Source organism: Gopherus flavomarginatus, chromosome 8 (genome assembly GCF_025201925.1).
Source record: "Gopherus flavomarginatus isolate rGopFla2 chromosome 8, rGopFla2.mat.asm, whole genome shotgun sequence".
Lineage (NCBI taxonomy): Eukaryota > Metazoa > Chordata > Testudines > Testudinidae > Gopherus > Gopherus flavomarginatus.
This window is the reverse complement of record NC_066624.1, coordinates 88132854-88154376: the sequence shown is the minus strand read 5'-3', so window position 1 is coordinate 88154376 and position 21523 is coordinate 88132854.

The following is a 21523-nucleotide window of genomic DNA, read 5'->3' as shown; positions in this document are numbered from 1 at the left end:
TACCTGCTTCTCCCATTGCCTTTTTTTGTCAGGGACTTGATCCAACTGAACTTGAAATCAATGGGATTCTTTCCATCATTGCAATGGGAGTTGATCAGGACATCTTACCTTGTTACAAAGCATCTTGACTCATTACCAAACCAGTATCTTAGCCTGCTGCTAGGTGCAAAGTGTACCACATTCAGGGGAACTGTGGCCTACTTTGTGTGTCCCCATGCATTTTAAGCACACTTTGCTATGTGTATGGCCTCTTTGGAGCCCAGGGTTTTGCTAGACTCTAGTAAGCTGACAAAGTGTCTACGACTTGGCTCAGTCTGTGGAATAGTATATTGTGACAGTACTTCTGTACTTATTTAAATTTTAATTTACTGGAAGAGTTGTTATAGTTCAATGGAGTCTTACCAGTAATGCAGCTGATAGTGTAAGGAATGGAGAAGAAAACAGATTCCTCTAACAAAGTAGGAGTCCTTTTATTGTGAAGTACAGCAAAATATGGCATGGACCAGTGAGAACCCACTGAAGCAGTGGCATGACATGGCTGGAGTGAGGGAAATTAATTCCACTTTTGTGCGCATGTGCCCAAAAACTATGAGTGGCTGAAGCTGTTTATAAAGAAGTATATGGAAGATAACTAGTAAAAGATATTGACACGTCAGAGGACCAGTAGTTCAAAGTAACTATTTAGTGGCATCTTCATTTGCAGAATGGCTCATCTTTATACAAGCTATAAAGCCCTTGAGTGAACACAGATAATCACCAAATGACAAAGGTTACAGAATATACAGACAGCCTATTTAAAGGGGAAAAAAAAAGGGTACTGGGATTGCCACTGACCCTTATGCGAGTGCACAAGGGGCCTTCCCCTGCCCTTGTCCCCTCTGTGCAAGGCCAAGCATAACTGTGTCCCTTGCAAAATGACAGTGTAAGGCAGTGGTGCAAGTAGAAATCATTTCTTGCTGACAAGGCCAGCTCCAGCTTTTTTGCCGCCCCAAGCAACGAAGCGGAAAAATAAAGTAAAGCCAATCTAGGGCACTTCGGTGGGAGCTCAATCGTGCCACTTCATTCTTCGATGGCAATTCAGCAGTGGGTCCTTCACTCCCTCTTCCTCTTCAGCAGCACTTCAGTAGCAGCTCTAAGAGGAAGAGAGGGACTGAGGGACCCACCACCTCCGTGCCGCCCCTTTCCATTGGCCACCCCAAGCTTCCTTTGCTGGTCCCTGGAGCCAGCCCTGCTTGCTGGTATGCTACATTCCTGGGAGAGACACAGGGCTGGGGAGGAGGGACACATGACCCTCCCATATGCCTCCATCCCACCCTCAGCACCTGCACGCTCCCTGTCTCCTCCCCATAATCTACATCCACCCCACATTACCTGGGGGCTAGAGGGGGACTCTGTCCTCCTCCCACTGTGCCAAAGACTTCTGCTGTGCAGACCCCAGGCAGGAGAGCTCAGGAGAAGCAGCTGCATGGAAGGGCTGGGGTGGGGCTGGGGCAGTACAGCTGCACCAGAAGAGTCGATGGCATGGAGCTGTCCAACAGCCCCATGTTCTGCTCCTTCCATCGCTGTGGTTCCTGGGAGTGCCCTGAACCCCAGGGCTATCCCAGGAGCCACAGCAAGGAAAAAAGCAAAAACGTCTAGGAGCCCCACACTGGCAGCTCCTCCAGTGTGGCTGCTGTCAGGGGCAGCAGGTTTGTAGAAATTTGGGTGGTGCCTAGAACCTACTCCACCCCAATCTGCCTAAGGCTCTGGGAGGGAGTTTGGGTTGAGGGAGGAAGTCTGGGGTGCAGGCCATAGGCTGGGGCAGGGGATTGGGGTGCAGGACAGGGAGCTCTGGGAAGGAGTTTGGGTGGGGAAGGGGGTCTGGGGTGCAGGCTCTGGGATGGAGTTTGGGGATGGGAGGGTGTGTGGAGGGAGAGGGTGTAGAGTCTGGAAAGGAGTTTGGGTGTAGGCTCTGGGCTGGGGTGAGGGGTGCAAGCTCTGAGAGGGAATTTGGGGGTGAGGGATGCAAGCTCTAGGAGGAGGTGAGGAGATACAGCTCTTACCTGGGACTCCTAGGCAGGGTGGGCTGGGAATCTCCATGTGCAGCTACCTGCAGACACTACTCCTGCAGCTTCCCATTGGCCACAGGGGTGCTTGGGGCAGGACACAGACTCACCCCACCCAGGGGCTGCAGGGAGGGGCCAGCAGCCATGTGGAGTGAGCAGGCAGGAAGCCACTGAGCTCCACTGCACTGCCAGTGGTGAGTGGGGCCCTGGGCTGTTTTAAATTGCCCTTGGGGGTGCATGGAGTGGGGGCGCCTAGGACGGAAGGCGAGGTTGAGGGAGAGACCTGGCATCAGTGCTGGAGCCGGGTCCATGGTGCCCGGGCCCATAGAACTTGCCACCCATGGCTGCTGTACTGCCTCCGTCCCGGTGCCTCGCCCCCAGCCCTGTCCTCCAGAGGGGCTGCTGTACAGACTCCAGGCAGGTAGCTGCAGCAGTGTGGAATGGCTGGGGGCGGGCTCCTCCTGTATCTTTCTGGTACACCATACTAGTTATAAATATCTTACTGGTATGGCATACCATACTGTACACCATACTTGCACCACTGGTGTAAAGGCTTTTCCATCCATACCTCATCTCAAAAGTGTGAGTCAAAAAGATTAAGTCTTGGGAGGAGGCAAGACCATGCCCCTACTCTTGGGGTCAGGGAGGATCATGCTACACCGTCCACAAGAGCATAGGCAGAGTAAATTTGCACCATCCCCAGTGCAGACCTAGCCCTGTCTGTACACCCCTTGGTTTCGTTGCTGCTGTTGATATATAGACAGAGGGTAGAGCTGCTGAGGGGAATCACAACGTTTTGAAGGTTTGAATTCAAAAGGCATGGATTACTTTTCTAACTGGCATAGGTTTTCTCCAGTTTCAAGTACAGCATCTTTGAGCCTTGAACAAACAAAACTCAAGAACAAACTTTGCTTTCTATTAACTTTCCTTCTAACATTTGAAAATTAAATTTGGAATCCAAGAAGCAGTTAAAATTGACACTTTAAATGGACTGACTGAAGAATAAAAACTATGCCTGTTCCAAACAGGTAAAGGAATCATGTTAACAATGAATGGTTGGTGTGATGCACAGTTGGGTGTTGTGTGCACTATGAGTGGAAAGAAGTTCAGTGGAGGACTGAGAAATTCAAGAAAGGAAGAAGTTACATGGGTTCACATCAGGATATTCACATCTGAGCTGTATCACTGGGATTTAATCCCTACATTTGATTGGCTTGCAGGGTCCTCCCACAGTCACAATAGACAGCAGAGCTGTTTATGAGCAGACCTTCGAAGTGTTTTCCAAAGACATTAAGCTCCTGATTATCTCTCAGCTGTTGCAAGTTAGTGTGTTGAATTCTGGTTCTCACAGGCAGAAGAAAGGCAGCCTTAATCTTCCTAAATATCCTCTGACACCTGAAGAAAAATCTAACTCTGAAAGCAAAGGTTGCCAAGGCAGGGCTAAGACCCATGTTAATTTACAGCCAAGTCTGTGATATTGGCAGAAAAGTTTTCTATAGAGCAGTACATCCCTCGGCCCGCGCCGCTTCCCGCAGCCCCCATTGGCTTGGAGCGGCAAACCGTGGCCAGTGGGAGCTGCAATCGGTCGAACCTGCGGACGTGGCAGGTAAACAAACTGGCCCAGCCAGACAGAGGCTTTCCCTAAACAAGCGGCGGCCCAAGTTTGGGAAACACTGCTATACAGGTTAAGCAATGACAGATCTTTGGGAAGTGCAGGGGATTGTATCTCCCTACCTGGTTATACTGTGCTCAGTACAATGGGACCCCTCAATGCTATTGCATTAGAAATACATTTTCCATTAGGAGTGATATTTGGCTTCTAATGATTGGCTAAGGAAACAGTTCTGAGGAACATCCCAAATCCCTTTGTTCCAGTTGCACTGGCTTCTTTTTCCTCTGGTGCAAAGGCTTATTTGTTTTTGGTTCTTTCACTACGTAAAATACATCTACTATCTGTCATTTTTACTAAACAAAGTGTTAGATTCTGGACTGAAGTTTTGTTTAAGTTGTTTGTTAGTAAGAAACTAAATTATCAAATTTACGTCTGTTACTTTTTTAGCCTGAAAGTCAATATTTAGCTGTCTGTTCCAGAAATCTGACGTTCAGCAAGGATTCCCTGGCAATGACGATCCCTGGCTTAGTTGCTTCTTTTGACCAGGTTCTCCTAAGTTTGCTGTGCCATAGAAACCTGTAATCTCAATAAGTAATGTGAAACTAAAAGTTGAAAACTGCTCCATCTGCTTCTGGTTAAAGGATGAAACTCTGAAAGGTCACATGAATTTTGCTGCACAAAGAGTTTTCCCAGTGTTTTCGGGGATGGCTATCTCTTTCATTTCTGTAAGACAGAATTGTTTTTGCTTAAAGGCATATTGTGCCAGTTCTCATAAACGGCTTGCAGCTTGGAGTGCAAGAGGCTATAATAGCATTAGCTTTCTTTTACAGCACTTTAGGTTCAACTAAGCAGTCTAACAGACATACACTTGCTTTGAGTGGTTACTGTTTTTCCATGCATCAGGCATACACCTCTAAAGGCTTTACTAACAATGAGTGACAATTGCAAGACCAGGGAAACTGTAGCCAGATTCTTCTGTCATTTTGCTACATTTTCCTGAGAGATTGCTTTTAATGGCTATCCTGTTCTGCTGTAGGAGAACCTAGACTCTCAAAAATTCCTTAAGTTATTTAAAAACAAACCAAAAAAAACAAACAAACCATGGATTAAATCTATTTTAAACTTGCATATTTCTCCTGGGTACAATAATTTATGAACTAATCCAAGAGCCTTCAAGATGAGGTTCAGAAGATGGGGTTTAGGACAGGGCTGTAGCACTATAAGGTCTTGTGGACCATGAAAGCCTACTACATTTGAACTTGCTCAGAAATTCAACTCAGACTTGACAGTTATTTCATGATCCATTAAAGAGGGATGGTGCGGGGACAAAGCAGCAGCCGTGAAGTGGACAGCAAACATCCAAACAAAATATAAATGTAAAATACTGGGTTGGATAGCACCCTTGTCTTACTCAGATGAGCAGGGGAATAAGGGCAGCAAGTTTCCCCACTACCACTCTTCTGCTCAGCTGAATAAGTCCTCCCTGGATCTTTGTTCCTGGTCTAGTGCAGTGGGTCTCAAACTTTTTTTTTACTGGTGACCCCTTTCAAACAGCAAACCTCTGAGTGTGACCCCCCCCTAATAAATTAAACACATTCTTTAATATATTTAACACCATTATAAATGCTGGAGGCAAGCAGGGTTTGGGGTGGAGGTTGACAGCTCATGACTCCCCATGCAATAACCTCACGACCCCCTGAGGGGTCCTGACCACCAGATTGAGAACCCTGGTCTAGTGTGACACTCAGCCCTTGCTTTTCAGATTCTCTCCCCTTTATGCAAATTGGTGGAGAAAGAATAGAAAGAAGGGCTGCACACACCCTCACACCTACTGGCCAATCTGTGCCCTATTTTGGTTTTTATAATTTACCTTATCCCCCACCCCCAAGCAAGATGACAGCAGCAGAGGAATTATGAATCCTTCCCTGGGGCTACTTCCTAGGGTGGTGCAGCTACCTGCCACTGCTTTCTAAAGGGTGACCCACCTTTGACAATGTAGCTGTTGGGTTACTCTTCTGTCCCTAATACATAGCACAGGCTTCCCCTTTAACTAGAAGGGTGTCATCCCCCACTCCACTTCAATCACATTTGAAATAATACTGGTTTAAAATGAGGCAGAGAGGGCGGGGGGGGGGGGGGGGGGGAAGAGAAGGGGAAGGAGGGATTGAGCTAGTTTAACAAGCCAAAAAGTTTGAAAGTTTCACTAAACTTTGCTATAGAGACCTGGGGTAAGCAGCTGCAGCTCCAAAGGTGTGAATTGGCCCCCTTGTTTTAGCAGGGAGACACTTTTTTTTGCAGGGAGTCACTTCTATTTATAATGCACACTTTGCCCCCTCATCCTGCAAAGATATCTGTGTGAGTGGACTCTTGTAAGGAGAAGGCCTTTGTCTGCAGCCATATTGTAAGGCCTGAAGCCTAAGACCTTCGTCTGCAGCCAGATTAAAAGAGCAGCCAAGCAGCAGCCATTAGCTGAGAAGCAGGAAGTCACATCCTCACACTGCATCTACATTACATTAAAACAATGTAATATCAGGCTATTAAGGAGGAGACCCTGTCCTAATGGCTCCCACTATCACCTGATAAAGAAACAGATTTTATGATGGTTAAAGAAAACTTAGTTTGACAGCATCCTGTCTGTCAAGAAATCATTTATCAATTGTTGTGGATGTGAAATCTTCATTTCTTTATTGTTTTGTCATTATGGTCCCCACTTCCCTGTTGTTTGTCTGTATGGTCTCTGCCTGGTTCTTTAATTGTTTCTGTCTTAATTAATTTACCACTAGCAAAATTAATTACGTAAGGTGGTGGGATAGGATTGGTTAGATAATTTTGTTACGCTATGTTAGGATTGGTTAGTAAAATTTTAGTGTAATGATTGGTTAAGATACAGCTAAAAATGACTCAAATTTCACTATATAAACTGGGATTCAAAAGGAAGTTCTTTGGGAAGCAACTCCAGGACACAGCCCCAAAGATCAGAGTGTTGAGGTCTGGCAGCTCTGGGCAGAATGACACTGGGCAGAAATTGGAGTCCCCCAGGTGGACCTATCCTATCTCATAGAACTGGAAGGGACCTTGACAGGTCATTGAGTCTAGCCCCCTGCCTTCACTAGCTGGACCAAGTACTGATTTTGCCTGAGATCCCTAAGTGGCCCCCTCAAGGATTGAACTCACAATCAACGTTCAAACCACTGAGCTATAGGCCATCAAGAAAAGTTCATCTGTCTTATTGGGAGTAGTGAGCACTGTATGTGTAGTGTGTGCATTCTGTTTTTGGTGATTGTTAATAAATAGAGGTTATGTAGCATATTACTGTGTAAGGCTCTTTCACTGGTAAGAAACCTCATAAACCTGCAAAAGATTAAGCTGTGAGTCTACAGGGAAAGGGTATTTGCCTGGAGCCCACGGAGGGGTAAAGTTAGGTGCCTAAATTAAGAGGGTTACACCTTGAGCCCTAGGAACTGGGTAAAGGTGGGTGCCCTTGAGTGTGTGAGTAACAGAATTTTTCGCAGGTAACACCCTTACGCAGCTGGGGATCCTTTACAAGATGGCTTTTGATTTGTAAAGTCTGACATTTTTCAAAATATTGTCCACTTTGACAGGTTCTAAATGCAAGTGTCCTTTAAAAATAAGCGGAGTCAGCCCTTAAATCTTTAGCGTCAGAGGATTGTTTTCCCATCTGAACACACAGTGTTTTCCTACTGCAACAAATAAGCTAATTTTAGCCCAGTAGCTTGTTTGGAGATTCTTCACACTCTTTCTTGGCAGAGTGCACAGGCATATATGAGCATGTCAACTTTTCTGAGGAGTTACATAACCCCAATAGACTGCATCTTTCTTTAACAAACAGGAAGCCTGATAATAGTTTTGAAGTATGTGTGTAAAAGGTAGAGTATAAGCAGCGAGTATAAATATTATCTGATGCGTCTAATCTTTCCCCTCTAGTTCCCAGATGCCTGGGCAGCTGCACAGGTAGCCCAGTTCTATAGACGACTCTTTGTAAACATACTCTGATGAGTACAAGTGTACTGTATTTATCCTCACTGTTCATAAGAGAAGGCAGTGGCTGCTCGTGATCTATGCCTGGCAAAGCATCAAGGGAGTTTTGATATCCTTATTTAATGGCTATGTAGTGAAACCCTTCCTCACTGAGTAGGACCTTCTCTGTCAGTATTCCAGTTGCCTTCAGTGGGACAACACATGGTGTAAGGTGCTATTCAGAGTAACAATTTAGCCAGAGCAGATGTTGTGGATCAACCTCTGTTTTTGCCTATTGTTTTGTATATTTTCAAAACTCTTGAAATAAGAGTAATGTTCTATAATCTGGAATTAGAGTGGAATTGTAGGACAAGATGCATTCACAGCTGGTGTAAGTAGGATGTTGACCAGAGGGTGCAATTCAGTTGTCTTCAGTTTGGCCTCCTAAGTATTTTTTCCTCTTCCACATTCCTATGAATACAGATCCTGCAATGGAGCAAGAGAATAGACATGCAAAAAAATCAGAATTTGAGTTACTGTTATGAGGCAGGATAAGTCTTTGTTTGAGTTGCTAACTTGCTGTTTGTGTTATCTGGGTCAGTTATTTTAAGGTTCCATCATTTGATAGATTTTTCTTCTTCTCTGAAAGTAGCATACTGTTAGCTCCTGGGCTGGCAGTCAAGGGAGTTTTAGGTGCACATCAAGGAGGTGATATAGATTCAATATAATGATGTATCCAATTTGGAAGAAACCCTGACTTAAAGCTGCAAATGTATCCATTTTGTGATCACTTCAAAATACCTAGTAACTGGTACCACGTCAAAGAATGTGTCAGGGAAATTTGCCATCCGCTGTCATGGCAAAGCCAATAATATTAGAAGTGTGCTCGTATACAGCTCTATATGTAAGAATGCATGATGGAGGTTCAGTGTTAGAATATTTACTGTAATTATATTCATAAGGACAGGAAGTTAAAAGCAGTGCAGTTAGGCTATACTAAGTTATTAGAGACTGCATACTAGAGTCACAAAAAGATTTAGGTGCCTAACTGCTACTTTGGGTGCCTAAATCCCAGAATCAGGCCCCACTCTATTCACAAAACCTTGCAGGCACCTAAACTCACCCTTGGCATCTTAATTTTTGCAGTAAAAGCTCAGTAGGTACCTACATTTCTGTCTTTCAGCATATGCATTGCAGCCTCACTCTAGGCATCCAGATGTTTAAGCCCCAAAGCAATGCATAGACGACAGGAGATAGGTGTTCCTTTGCATATATCTCACTTGCAGGGCATGTTTAGAGGGCCATTTACTGGGTTGCACCCCAAACACAAGCTCACAGAAAATAGCTGAAGCGGTAGGCCCTCTCTCATAACTTTTAGTTCAACGATTAGAGAACTCACTCACCCACATCTTGGGTAAGTACAAATCCTTTCTGATCCTGAGGGACAAGAGACTTGAACAGAAATCTGTCGTGTCTTATTTTTAAGAAAGGAAAAAAGTGATCCAGGAAACTACAGGCTTGGTAGTTTGACCTCAATTGTATGCAAGCTCTTGGAACAAACTGCGAAAGAGAAAGTAGCTAAACGAGAGGAAAATGGTAATTCAGATAAATTATAACAAGGTTTTGCAAAAGGTAAATGAGACCAACCTGATCTTTGAGAAGGAAATGGATTTTTTTTTTTTTTTTTTTACACAAAGGAAACGCAATAGATCTAATCTACCTGGATTTCAGCAAGACATTTGATACAGTTCCACATGGGAAATTAATTTAATTGGAGAAGATTGAGATTAGTATGAGAACTGAAAGGTGGATAAGGAACTGGTTAAAGGGGAGACAACAGGTCATACTGAAAGGGAGGTTACTAGTGGAATTCCTCGGAGATAGGTCCCAAGACCAATCTTAGGATTTTTATTAATGACCTTGCACAAGAAGTGGGATTATGTTAATAAAATTTGTGGATGACACAAAGTTGAGAGGTAGCCAATGTAGGAGGACTGGAATACCATGTGAAGATCTGGATGACCTTGCAAACTGGAGTAATAGAAATAGGATGAAATTTAATGTGCAAAGTCATGCAATTAGGTCCTAACAACTAGAACTTTGCCTATAAGCTGGGGACTTCAGTTCTAAGCAACAGGAAAAAAACTGGGTGTATTGGTTAATCACAGGATAACTATGAGCTGCCAATGTGATGTAGCCGTGAAAAAGGCTAATGCAATCTTAGGCTGCATCAGCTGAGGTATTTCCCATAGAGACAGGTAACTATTAGTACCATTATATAAGATGCTGGTGACATCTCATCTGGAATAGTTGTGCAGTTCTGGTCTCCTATGTTAAAGATGAATTCAAACTGGAACAGGTGTGGAGAAGGGCTACTAGGATGATCAGAGAAATGGAAAACCTACCTTGTGAGAGGAGACTCAGACTGTTAGATTATTCAAACAAAGGCTGAGGGGAGATGTGACTGCTCTCTATAAATACAACTGAGGGATAAATACCAGAGAAGGGGAGGAATTAAAGTTAAGTGCCAATGTTGACAAGAACAAGTGGATATGAATGGACATCAATAAGTTTAGGCTTGAAATTAGATGGAAGTTTCTAACCACCAGAGGAGTTAGGTTCTGGAACAGCATTCCAAGCGAAACAGTGGGGCCAAAAAATCCTAACTAGCTTTAAGACTGGTCTTGATAAGTTTATGGAGGAGATGGTACAAGAAGACTGCCCACAATGGCATGTACTGATCTGTGACTGCTAGTAGCAAATATCTCCACCAGCCGGTGATGAGATGCTAGATGGGGAGGGCTCCAAGTTACTACAACGAATTCTTTCCCAGGTGTCTGGCTGGTGGGTCTTGCCCATATGCTAAGGGTCTAACTGAGACACATATTTGGTGTCAGTAATAATTTTTTCCCTGGGTCAAATTGGCAGAGACCCAGGGTGTTTTTCACCTTCCTCTGCAGCTTGGGGCACTTGCACGTTTAAACTAATGTAAATGGTGGATTCTCTGTAACTTGAAATCTTTAAATTATGATTTGAGGATATCAGTAACTCAGCCAGAAGCTAGGTGTCTATTACAGGAGTGGGTGGGTGAGGTTCTGTGGCCTGCAATGTGCAGGAGGTCAGACTAGATGATCACTATGGTCCCTTCTGGCCTTAAAATCGATGAGGCTAAAGTGTGTCCTAACCATAGGCATATGGGGTATTCTCACGTGGGGCTCCCTCAGTCTGTCCTGTTCTATTATGAAAAGAGTCATTGGAGATGGGGGAATGGATCCTGCAATGCATCTACTACATGTGGGGAGTATGTCCAGCAGGCTATAGCATAATTCTTGTTTGCTGTCTCTCTCTGGCATCACCCTAAGGGCTGGTCTACACTAGGGGGGGAAATCGATCTAAGATACGCAACTTCAGCTATGTGAATAGCGTAGCTGAAGTTGAAGTATCTTAGATCGAGTTACCTACCATCCTCATGGCGTGGGATCGATGTCCGCAGCTCCCCCTGTCAACTGCGCTACCTCCATTCGCGTTGGTAGAGTTCCGGAGTCGACAGGAGCTCGTTCGGGGATTGATATATCGCGTCTAGATGAGACACGATATATCGATCCCCAAGAAATCGATTGCTACCCACCGATATGGCCGGTAGTGAAGACGTACCCTAAGATGTTTTAAACTTTAATACAGTTTACATTTGAACATATTCAAGATGTAATGTTTAAAATACATCAGCTTAGACCCTCAGCTGGTGTAAATGCTTAGCTCCACTGACTTCAATTGAATGACAATTTGAGGATCTGGCCCATACTCTGATCTCAGTTTTTAACAGTAAGGGGCTCTGGATAATTATTTATTTATTTATTTTTTAATCTCCCATGAACAGCTGAAAGGCTAGGGATTTGCTCAGTAGAAAAATTCTGGAGTCTTTTACAGTGTGTTTGTGACTAGGAGTTATTGCCATCTGAGTGCAGTTTGATGGCATGTGTGAAAAACTAGTTCCCATCAGACAGATGCCCACATTAAGAAAACCCCCACATTTGGCAGCCAGGCTGACACACTCAACAGGTTGATTCTTGAGTGAGCATGGACACTGTACTGCCCACTCCCTTGTAGAGGTGGTCAGTCTTGAAACATCTCGGCCCCTGTTATTTCTCTTGTGGATAGCTAGATTACTGCAGTCTACATGGAGGTCAGTCTCTACCATTAAGAATTAAATTTCATTTTCTAAATAAAAACATTTTCTACCCACAAGTATTGGTGGCAATTTTTGTTAATAACTATGACCTATCACATTGCAGAAGAAAAAAGCACACTTCATTTTCTGAATTAGATTTCTGAGTAGGGGTAATCTAATACCTTTATGCACACTTTGCTTTAAATTTAGATTTGCTGAGTTAGGTAAGAGTATGTAAACAGGCTCTCAGGGTCTTATTTTATTCTTGTAAGTGGAGATATATTGTTCTAAATAATTCAATATTATTCTCTAGAATCACAAGTAATCTAATACAACCTTGCACACCATTTCAAATTATTTTCTAGCTTGTGACTTATGGCAAAACCTTACAGTAAATTCTAATTAAACTCAAATCACACAGTGTTTGTTCAGCTATGTCCCAATTTGACTGTTAAACTGATCAAAGGGAAACTTAACACTCTGTTTTGAATTTTGTTTTGATCCCCTTGCATGGCTGAGAACTATAAGATAAGTTAAAAAGAAATGCAGTTATATGCTTCAAATATTTGCTGTAATAGAAAATGAGGTCGTTAGCACAGTATAGTAGTTAATGTATTACTCTGATTAAGTCTATTCTCTCATTTTCACTCTGTTTAGTGAATGAAGAGGTTCTAATGCTGTATTCCTAAAATCTGCTCATCTGGTCAGCATTAATAATTAGTGACCAGCAGGTTATGAGCAACATCCCCTGAAGTCAGTCTGGCTGCCAGAGTCAACTGGGATTTTCCCCTGCTCCCAGCAGCATGAGTAAGATTGGTCGCCAGGGGCTTATGGGCCACATCTAATTTGCATTTAATGAAGTAAATTGCTGCTGCCTCATTCTTAACATGTAGGTGTGGCACATTAATACTACAAGTACGAATAATGTTCCATTCTGAGATGAGATGCCCTCTTGGATCAACACAATCTAAAACTTGTAGTTTCCATAAGCTGCACCTCCATATTAACGGAAGACAGCACACACAAACCACATGATAGATGTCTGATGGTTTATTTGGCTACCCTGCCCTAACATTTTCTGATCATATGCAACTACATTTTAAGCAGCTACATGGAAAGCAACAGACCAGTTTTCCCTTGACTGATGAACATTTTAATTCGTTTTCAAACAGTGCGTTGGAATACTAACAGTTGGAGATACAAGATGGAAAAGGGATGAGAACAGCAAAAAAGTTAAATCTGAATTCTAATGCTTACGTGCATTGTTCAGACTCGGTGATTCTTTGGATTCCACTTGGTCTAATATTCATGCACTGTTTTCTCTTTACTGCTCAGCAGCTAGTTACTGCATTTGTTCTAAAGAAACCACATCTCAGGAATCTTAAAAGCAGCAGCCAGTTCATACAAAATCTTCATGAATAGGATGTCTGGGTGTGCCAAGAACCTTTCTTAGACACACCCATGCAGTGTTCGGTATTTAATGGTGGATATTCACAAATTTTAGTTTAAAAACAAAAGGCCCATACTGGGAATTTAGCAATAATGAGAGATGTGTCCGACTGAAAGGCCTGATAACTGAATTCTTGGTGAAATGGCATCATGAGCCACACAAAATTAGACAAAAAAAAAAGATTTTTTGCCCTACCACTAAAACAATGGTTTCCTATCAGAGGGGGCGCTCTGATGCAATTTACAAAGGGAAAAGTATTCAAAAAGGTTCACATGAAAGGAGAACACTATGAAGATCAAAGGGATTCTTTTTTAAAGACTTTCTAGTTTTGACCTTTGATCAGCAGGGAATTTAAAGATGAGAGAATGTGGATGTAAATGTGATCTTTGTGCCCTTTACTTTTCCTTTATGATGTGTACAAATAGTCTCATATTTTAGGCCTTACTCGTCACTGTGTTACTCTATTTTGACAGCAGTACAGCATTAAAGCCAGTGGTGCTATGTTGGTATAAAAATGGAATAATACAGTGGTGAATGGGGTTCACTGTTTTGGTCTCTTGCTCAGTATAAATATTAGAAAGAGCAAATACTAGTGAGAAGACAAAATCATGGGGGAGAAAAAATTGAGACCTCTTTCATGTCTCTACAAAGGAGTGGTAGCTGGCACAAACAATATTCTCTTATCTGTGTTCGAATTTTCTATTTTGCAGTTCACTTTTAGCTACTGAAAACCCTTTAGGTTAATGAAGTTTGCCTTTTGTTCTCTCATGTAAACTAAGTCAAATATATACACAATATTTAACAAGCAAAACACTTGTAATAGGGTATTATCAACTGACATTTTACATTAATCTGGGTTTTCTCCAAACATACTTCAGATTAGATCTGCCATCTAAAGATACTGGTCCTTTATTCAGTAGAGCCTGATCCTTTGACTTTAATGGGAGTTGGACCAGGCCTCAGTCCAATTAGCACTACAAAAGATTAATTAAAATTTTGAAGTTGTATTCCCTGAGTACTATTCAACAAGGCTGCTTCTGAATCTAAGCAATACCCCTGTCCCCCTCTCCTCAACAACATCATACTCCAAAGGAGGGATGAATGTTAAAAACAATTGTAAGAGGAATTGCCTCTAATTTATCCACATCAGGTCCCAAATTGGGGCATTTAGCCATTGGCCTGAATTGGGAGCAGTGTGGACCTGCACCACCCTGGGGAGCACAGGGAGCAAAGTCACAATCACTCCTTGAGCTGCCTGGGTGCACAGGGGCTATGCATCTTAGGCAGCCCTTTAGGGAAGTGTAGACTACTTCCCCTGCTCCAAGGAGATGACAGGGCATGACCTTGCTCATCCCTGAACCAGCGCAGGATTACGGTTGTGACAGGATTTTTTCCTCTTTGCTAGTCTATCACAAACAGGGTGGAAGCCACCAAAAATAAAGAACGTCATATTTTAGTGCAGTGATTCCCAATGCCCACTTAGTTTCTGTAGTCTCATATCTAACACTGTGTTGTCTATTCTTCTCTTCTCTCAGTCTTCCTGCCCTTTCCACATGCCCCACTGCTCTATCACCTCTTCCATACTCCGGCAGGCCAATGTTCTCTTCTCTCTTACTCCTTTTCACATTTCTCAGGTGCTCTGTTTTTAACTCCTAATCCTGACCCCAGTTTCCTGAAGGTAACCAGTGTTTGTCCTGGCAGTTTGCCCTTTACATCCTAGGCTAAGGACTAGAGTTCTTTATTTTGGGTGTCAAGATGATGTTATCCCTTGTACTTTGAACAGAGGGCATAGCTCTGAAGACACTGTGGCAGCTGCCGTCTATACGTAAATCATTCTGGGGTATTTCAGATTTTCCTCAAGCAAGAATGAAGCCAACAAACAGGCAAACAAGCAAAGGTGCTCATCTTCCAGGTGTTATGGAAATGGGCACTTCTACAATCCTGATAGATTAGGTGGAGGGAGAATACTGCCTGAAAACCATCTGAGTATGGAAGCATAAGGGCTGTGCTTGAGACTAGGGCTTTGTGAACTCTATAGGATTCAGTTTGCAAAGAGGTTTGCAAACTGAACCCTGCTTGATTTTCAGGAACCAACAGCAAAGTGAATTCTGGAGGTTTTTCTTCCAACGACCCTTGAACTTCCAAGTGGAATCCTTCAGGTTCAACCCCTTCCCCTGGCCAGCTACTAATAAATTAAAAGAAAACTGAGTGTCTTTGCAGTGTATAAACTTAGTTTGTGGTCCTGTTTTAAAAGGAGTTAATTGCCATCTAAATCAAGTAAAAAACTACATTACTGTAGCAGCTCCACACATCTTTGTTTTACAGTAGGCTTGAACCACGCTACCTGAAACCCTTAAAATGTGTGCTGAGCATTTTAGGGTATATGAAATAGGATTTTTCCTCTTGCTAAATTCTTGCAACTATTGCTTTCCTAGCTCTTTCTAACCCCCCTTGGTGGTCTTCTGTTCTTCTCCTAGTATATGCTGCATTTTGGGTTCTAATGTGCAGGACACTGGGCTGAATTACATACATGCCTTTTGGTTATTTATATAGGTTTTTATTTTTTAACAAAGCTTGATACTAAATACTGAAGCTCCAGTATTTGTAAGCTTGGGTGATCTGTAGGGTAGCGAGTCTGTTTGTAGCACCCAACTTCATCAAATCACACACTTTAGTTGAAATTCACTCCGGGATTTTAAAAGAAGATCTCTTTTTAAAAAGACAAATAGTCACCAGAAATGTTAATTATACCCATTTAAAGTAACTTTTGAAAATAAACTTCCTTTGATATTTGTGTTTGGGTTTTTAAAATCTGATAAAACATGGCACACTCATAGCTGTGCTATTAATCATTTCATAAGATTAACATGAAGGCAAGTTCATTTTCTTTGAGAGAAAGCAAAAGGGAAATTAAAGGTGAATGCCTTATTTTCATTTTCAAATCAAAAGTACATAGCCAATTGTTTGCTCTTCAGAATATAATACAACAAAACCCCACTCACAGATTATGAAAATTCTATTTGTTGTCTCCCCCCTTCCTCTAAATGTCTTCTCTTGTTTTGCTACAGTAAATGACCATTTCTTAAGAATGCTTTTTCCAGTTAACATGACTGTTCTCTGGAGGAAAAATCGCTGTTAAATCTTTTGTTTCTATCTTTAGGGAAGAGTTAAAAACATATAGTGGTAAATCCCTGTTGAAAAAAGATTGACCTAGAATAGGTTGCGGGTGAATTATTCTTTGTCTGAAGTGTTTGTGCATTTCTTGGACAGGATCCCTTATGATTTTATAGCAAGGTGTTGGAAATTGTGAAAGAAGGCAAGCCAGGCTGCTAAATTCATGATTTGCTGACATTGAGGAGTAGAGTGTGCCTGATGAACAGCATGGGTGAGACTGTTTGAGCAATTATTGCAGGAAACAATTCAGAACTGGCAGCGAGATGACTAGATCAGCTACTAGGTCATTTCCATTAGCTATGGGTCAGGTAGAAGTGTGTGCATTTTGCATTTGACAACTCCTTAACCATATGCTTGGAATAAAAAATTCTGAATTAATAAGTCACTGAATTTGAATTTCAATTATTTAGAGCACATTTAGGAACAGCAGCAGTGTCATTTTGTTGTTTATATTGAACAGCGGTGTGCTGGGAGTGATCTCTTGGGGCTTTCTGGGAGCTCCTTGTTAAAATCATGTTGCACAATTCAAGAGATTGTTGGGATGACTTCCTTGCCAGAGATAGCTTACCCAAGAGCTCATAAAAATGCTTTCTGGGGCTTTGGAATAGATTCCATTGCACCAAAGGACAGGTATTTAAAAAAAATCCAAAAAATAGGATTAGACTTCTGGATTCCTGTACAAGGTTGACAAATGATAGTATGGTGCAATGTTCAGCTTGTATCAACACACTCCATATAGTTTTCAGGAGTAATGTATAAACATTTCCAGCAAATGCACTTAATGAAGTTGGTTTGCCAAGTGGTGTTTTCTCCGTCTGTTTATACTTGTGAGAAAGCATTTCTATTTATGAATGTGAAAATAAATAAAAGTGTTTTGCTGCTTTCTATAACAATTACAGCAGTTAGCACAGGCTGCAGACAATTCTTGTGGGCTCTTTTGTTTAAAATACTGGTTTCATATCACTGATTGTGGGCTTGAGGGATATTCAGACTTTTTAGAGAGAAAAAAAAAGTGTCTTCAGCAATACTATAAAGGAGAAACAGTCCATCACTTTGTTTTATGCATTATAACAATCTGCTAATACTGGCATCCATTCATTCTTTGTCCTCCATTTAGTTCTCTAAGCCTGCCTGTGTGCATTAACCTCTTGGAGTAATGTATTTTTAATTTTATGGAATACTCTTAATTTAATCTATACTCATAAATTACTAATGCTGCTGTGTATCTCAGTTATTTCTATTTGTTGTTTAGGGCATTGTTTGTATAATTTAGCTTCCAGTACATATGTAACAGACTTATAAAAACAGAATCTTGCAATAATGTACTGAAGTATTTGGTCTTTCACAGGACTTGATGCCTATTGTTTCAGTTATATCTTCTGCTGTATCAATAACGGAGTAATAACAATGGCAAGTGTCTAAAATGAATTGAACAAAGTATGAACTGTGCCCTAGGCTCCGATTCAGCAGAGAACTTTGGGGAAGTTACTGATAGTTTTCCCTCAGACCACAGATTCGTGTAAGGCAAGCCTGCTGTTCAAGAGACAGTAGGTTCATGGTGTGGAGAAAAAAAAATGCTGCTGCCATGCTTTAATGTAGCAAGGTTATGGATGAAACAACAGATTAGACTGAGGGTATCCTACTGGGCAGATTCATTTTACAGCATAGACAGGACCTAACAATTTTGGGCAGAGCAGGATGTAGCACAGTTTGAGAACAAGGTCCTGTTTTAACCATGTCAAGGTACAGATGTGTGGTGTCTGCATTCCACCATACACAATCTATTTACAATCTAAGGCAGCTATAGCATGGCTTTGTAATACTTAATATAGCATGGTTCTTTCTTATCTACGATGGAGAGGAAAATTGTGTTAGCATCTTGCTAGCAATAAACATTTCAGCACAGCCTTGGCTTTCTATCAGCTTATATAGCCACCATCACTAGTACATGTTTTTAAAGATTCATTAATTGAATATTGTACAGAAGTGTTTGTCAGATTACAGTACAAGGAAGGATAGTCAATCCCAGAATCTAATGTAAACAAGGCTTTGATCTTCATATAACATTTGGAGAAAAGTAGGTTTTCAGAATCAGTACCTAGAAGAGCAGGTTAACCATAAAACCCCATCATTAAAGATATGGGCAGGAAAAAGATGTCATTAATTCCTTAAACACAATGCCAATATTCCTTGTACTTAAGTTTGCCTTTCCCTCCCCCGCTCATGTTACTTGGTCACCACAAAGAGATTCCATCTATCATCTATTTATATAATCAGTCAAGCTACCATGACTGCAATATCTGAACACCTTGAATTGGTTTTTGTTAAAAAACCAAAAAACCCTGCAAGTCTCTCTCCTTTTTAAATATTTCCCAGCCTGCAGGAGAAATAGCTTGATAAATGTATAGGGTTTTCTGTTTAATTAAAATGTGTAGAATTTAGAGAGAAAACTAACTCAAATCAATCAGTTTGGCATTTAGTGCTGACTAGTAAAATTATTAATATGTATTACTGTTTTATTAGTAGTAGTGAAAGTTCACCCTCTAGGCAATATGAGATCAGGGCTCTGTTGTGCTAGGCACTGGATAACACTTAAGAGTCCCTACCCCAAATATCTTGTAATCTAAATAGACCAGACATACAAAAAGCAGGAGACTAAAGTACATCTGTGCTCATTCTGAAGTCTTCTGGGAGTAGGGTGACCAGACAGCAAGTGTGAAAAAAAAATCAGGATGGAGTGGGGGCTAATAGGTGCCTATATAAGACAAAGCCCCAAATATCAGCACTGTCCCTATAAAGTCAGGACATGTGGTCACCTATCTGGGAGTGAGTTCCATAATCTAGGTCTAGATGGTGTGAAAGTTCTGTCTTCCACCCACAAGTAACCTCCTACTGGTTGACAGCTACATTGCACTGATGGATTGTAGCTGTTGTATGTGAAAGAGAAAGTCAGTCTTTGAGGAATCCAGGGCCAGTCCAATGGATGACTGAGCTAGGTTCTGTATTCAATAAGGAGCTAGTTTTGAAAGTGGAGCTCTGGAATGAAGTGTTCATGGTGACCAATGCTGGCACTCAGGGAGACTGCTACATTTTATACCAGCTGGAGTTTTCCCAGGATACATGGCTTTGCTATTATACTAAAATTATTTAAACTACCATTGGGGCAAGTGCTTAGTGTATTGGAGTATGTCCTGCAGATTCAAACTCCTTCTCACTCTAGAATGAGTGAAATTGGGAAACAGAATTTAGAGGCAAACAAACCTAGATTTAGACAAAAAAAGTTGTTTTTACTGTAACCTGGGACGCTATCAAATGTGCACTTATTAGTACTCTGATGGCATATGAGGACAGGATGGACTTGCCCACAAACTTCAAATGAATTTACAGTTGATGGGATCAGAAGCTGGGGGAGGGGAGAGGAAGAGTGGTTGGAACCCTTATTCCTTCCTAGTGATGGGAAGGGTGAGGGGGAACCATGCCTCCCTAGGATGCCAGTCTCGAAGCTTTGCTTATTTAATTAAGAAATTTATTGAACTACATTTAAGTGACCTCATTTTTTTTGGTGGGTGAGTTGGGTTTTCTGACAGTACCTCCACGGGAGAAGGTGGAACTAGAGGGAAAAGAAAGAAGTGTAGCCATATGACTTTATCTGTAGCAGCACAGAAAACATTATCTGGGCCAAAACTGAGGAGAGAGCTATTGCTGTGGTGGCTCCAAGGCCAAGAAAATAGCTGCTACTGCCAGGAAAGAGGAATTTAAAAAAAAATGAGGTCACTTAAATGCAGTTCAATAAATTTCTTAATTAAATAAGCAAAGCTTCGAGACTGGCATCCTAGGGAGGCATGGTTCCCCCTCACCCTTCCCTAATATTTTGTTAGTTCAGATGTACCAAGGGTTGTATTGCATACAAAAATGTGATTATGGGGATCAGCTCAGCGAGGCAGTCAGTGCACAGGTAGGTGTGGTAAGAATCCATACAATGGATGGAGGGAATGCAGAAAGGAGACATATGAAAGCCAGGTGACTGTTGAAATTGTAGTTGAAAAGAAAGGACTCCAACTGATTAGAGAAATACTCGGAAGATTAATTCCCACTCATGTGAGGCTGGCAGGAGAGCAAAAAAGGAGACCAATAAGTGCCACCTCCAACTGATTCAAAAAGATGGCATAAAACAGAATGAGTCTTAATAGAAAAGTTTCTTTTATGGGGTAGATACCCGATGCAGAGATCTGGCTCAATGCCCAATGAGAGAGGAACAAATTGATCAGCTGACGTAGTTGAACAATTACCATAAATCTGTTTCTATCTAAAGGTACCTCCCATACACTCTCCAATGTAGCACAAATTAAAACATCCAGAAATACATGGGCAAAATGTGCCTCGTAAGCAACGTTAGTTTGCAAATACTGCGCCAGGGTACTGAATCTGGGGAGAACCACCAGCAAAACAGAAATACATTAAAAACTAAGTGAAACCTTTGAAGCTGCTCCTTTTCCTTTCTTGTCAATGTGGTCTCCAAGGCAAGAGATATAAAAGTACTTTAAAGGATAATTGTGGGGAGGGGGATCTATTTGTACTTACCCCTCCCACCGCCTCCTCCTCCTACGTTTTGACACCTCTAAAAAAGCCAGACATTTCCAAGTGTTGGATGGATTCTCAAGTGACTAGTCCCTCTCTCCCCTTTCATAGCCTCTGACATGAAATCACTGAAACTAAATCACTTAAAAATGCTCTTTTCAGTGTCTTTTCCTACTCCATCTTCTCTGCTCCTGTCATAATTTCACTGGTCTGGCTACAGGCTCGCTTCTCCCTTGAAATAGATTGCATGTGGAATGACAACATGACTACATCATGCTGTTCTTGTGTGTGTGATATATTGGTCCTCTCCACGCTACAGTTAGTTTCTATTCTAGTCACAACCATTTTAAAATATGGTTGTTGGTGCATTGGTGGCTAATAAGTGATTTCAACAATCATGGAATAGGGTTTCTTTTCTGAGAACAGTATAAGAACGTGCTGTGGAACTGTGCTGTACATTATATACCAGGGTCTTCACTGGCCCTCGTACCCTTAAAGCTTCCCATCCTTACTATCAG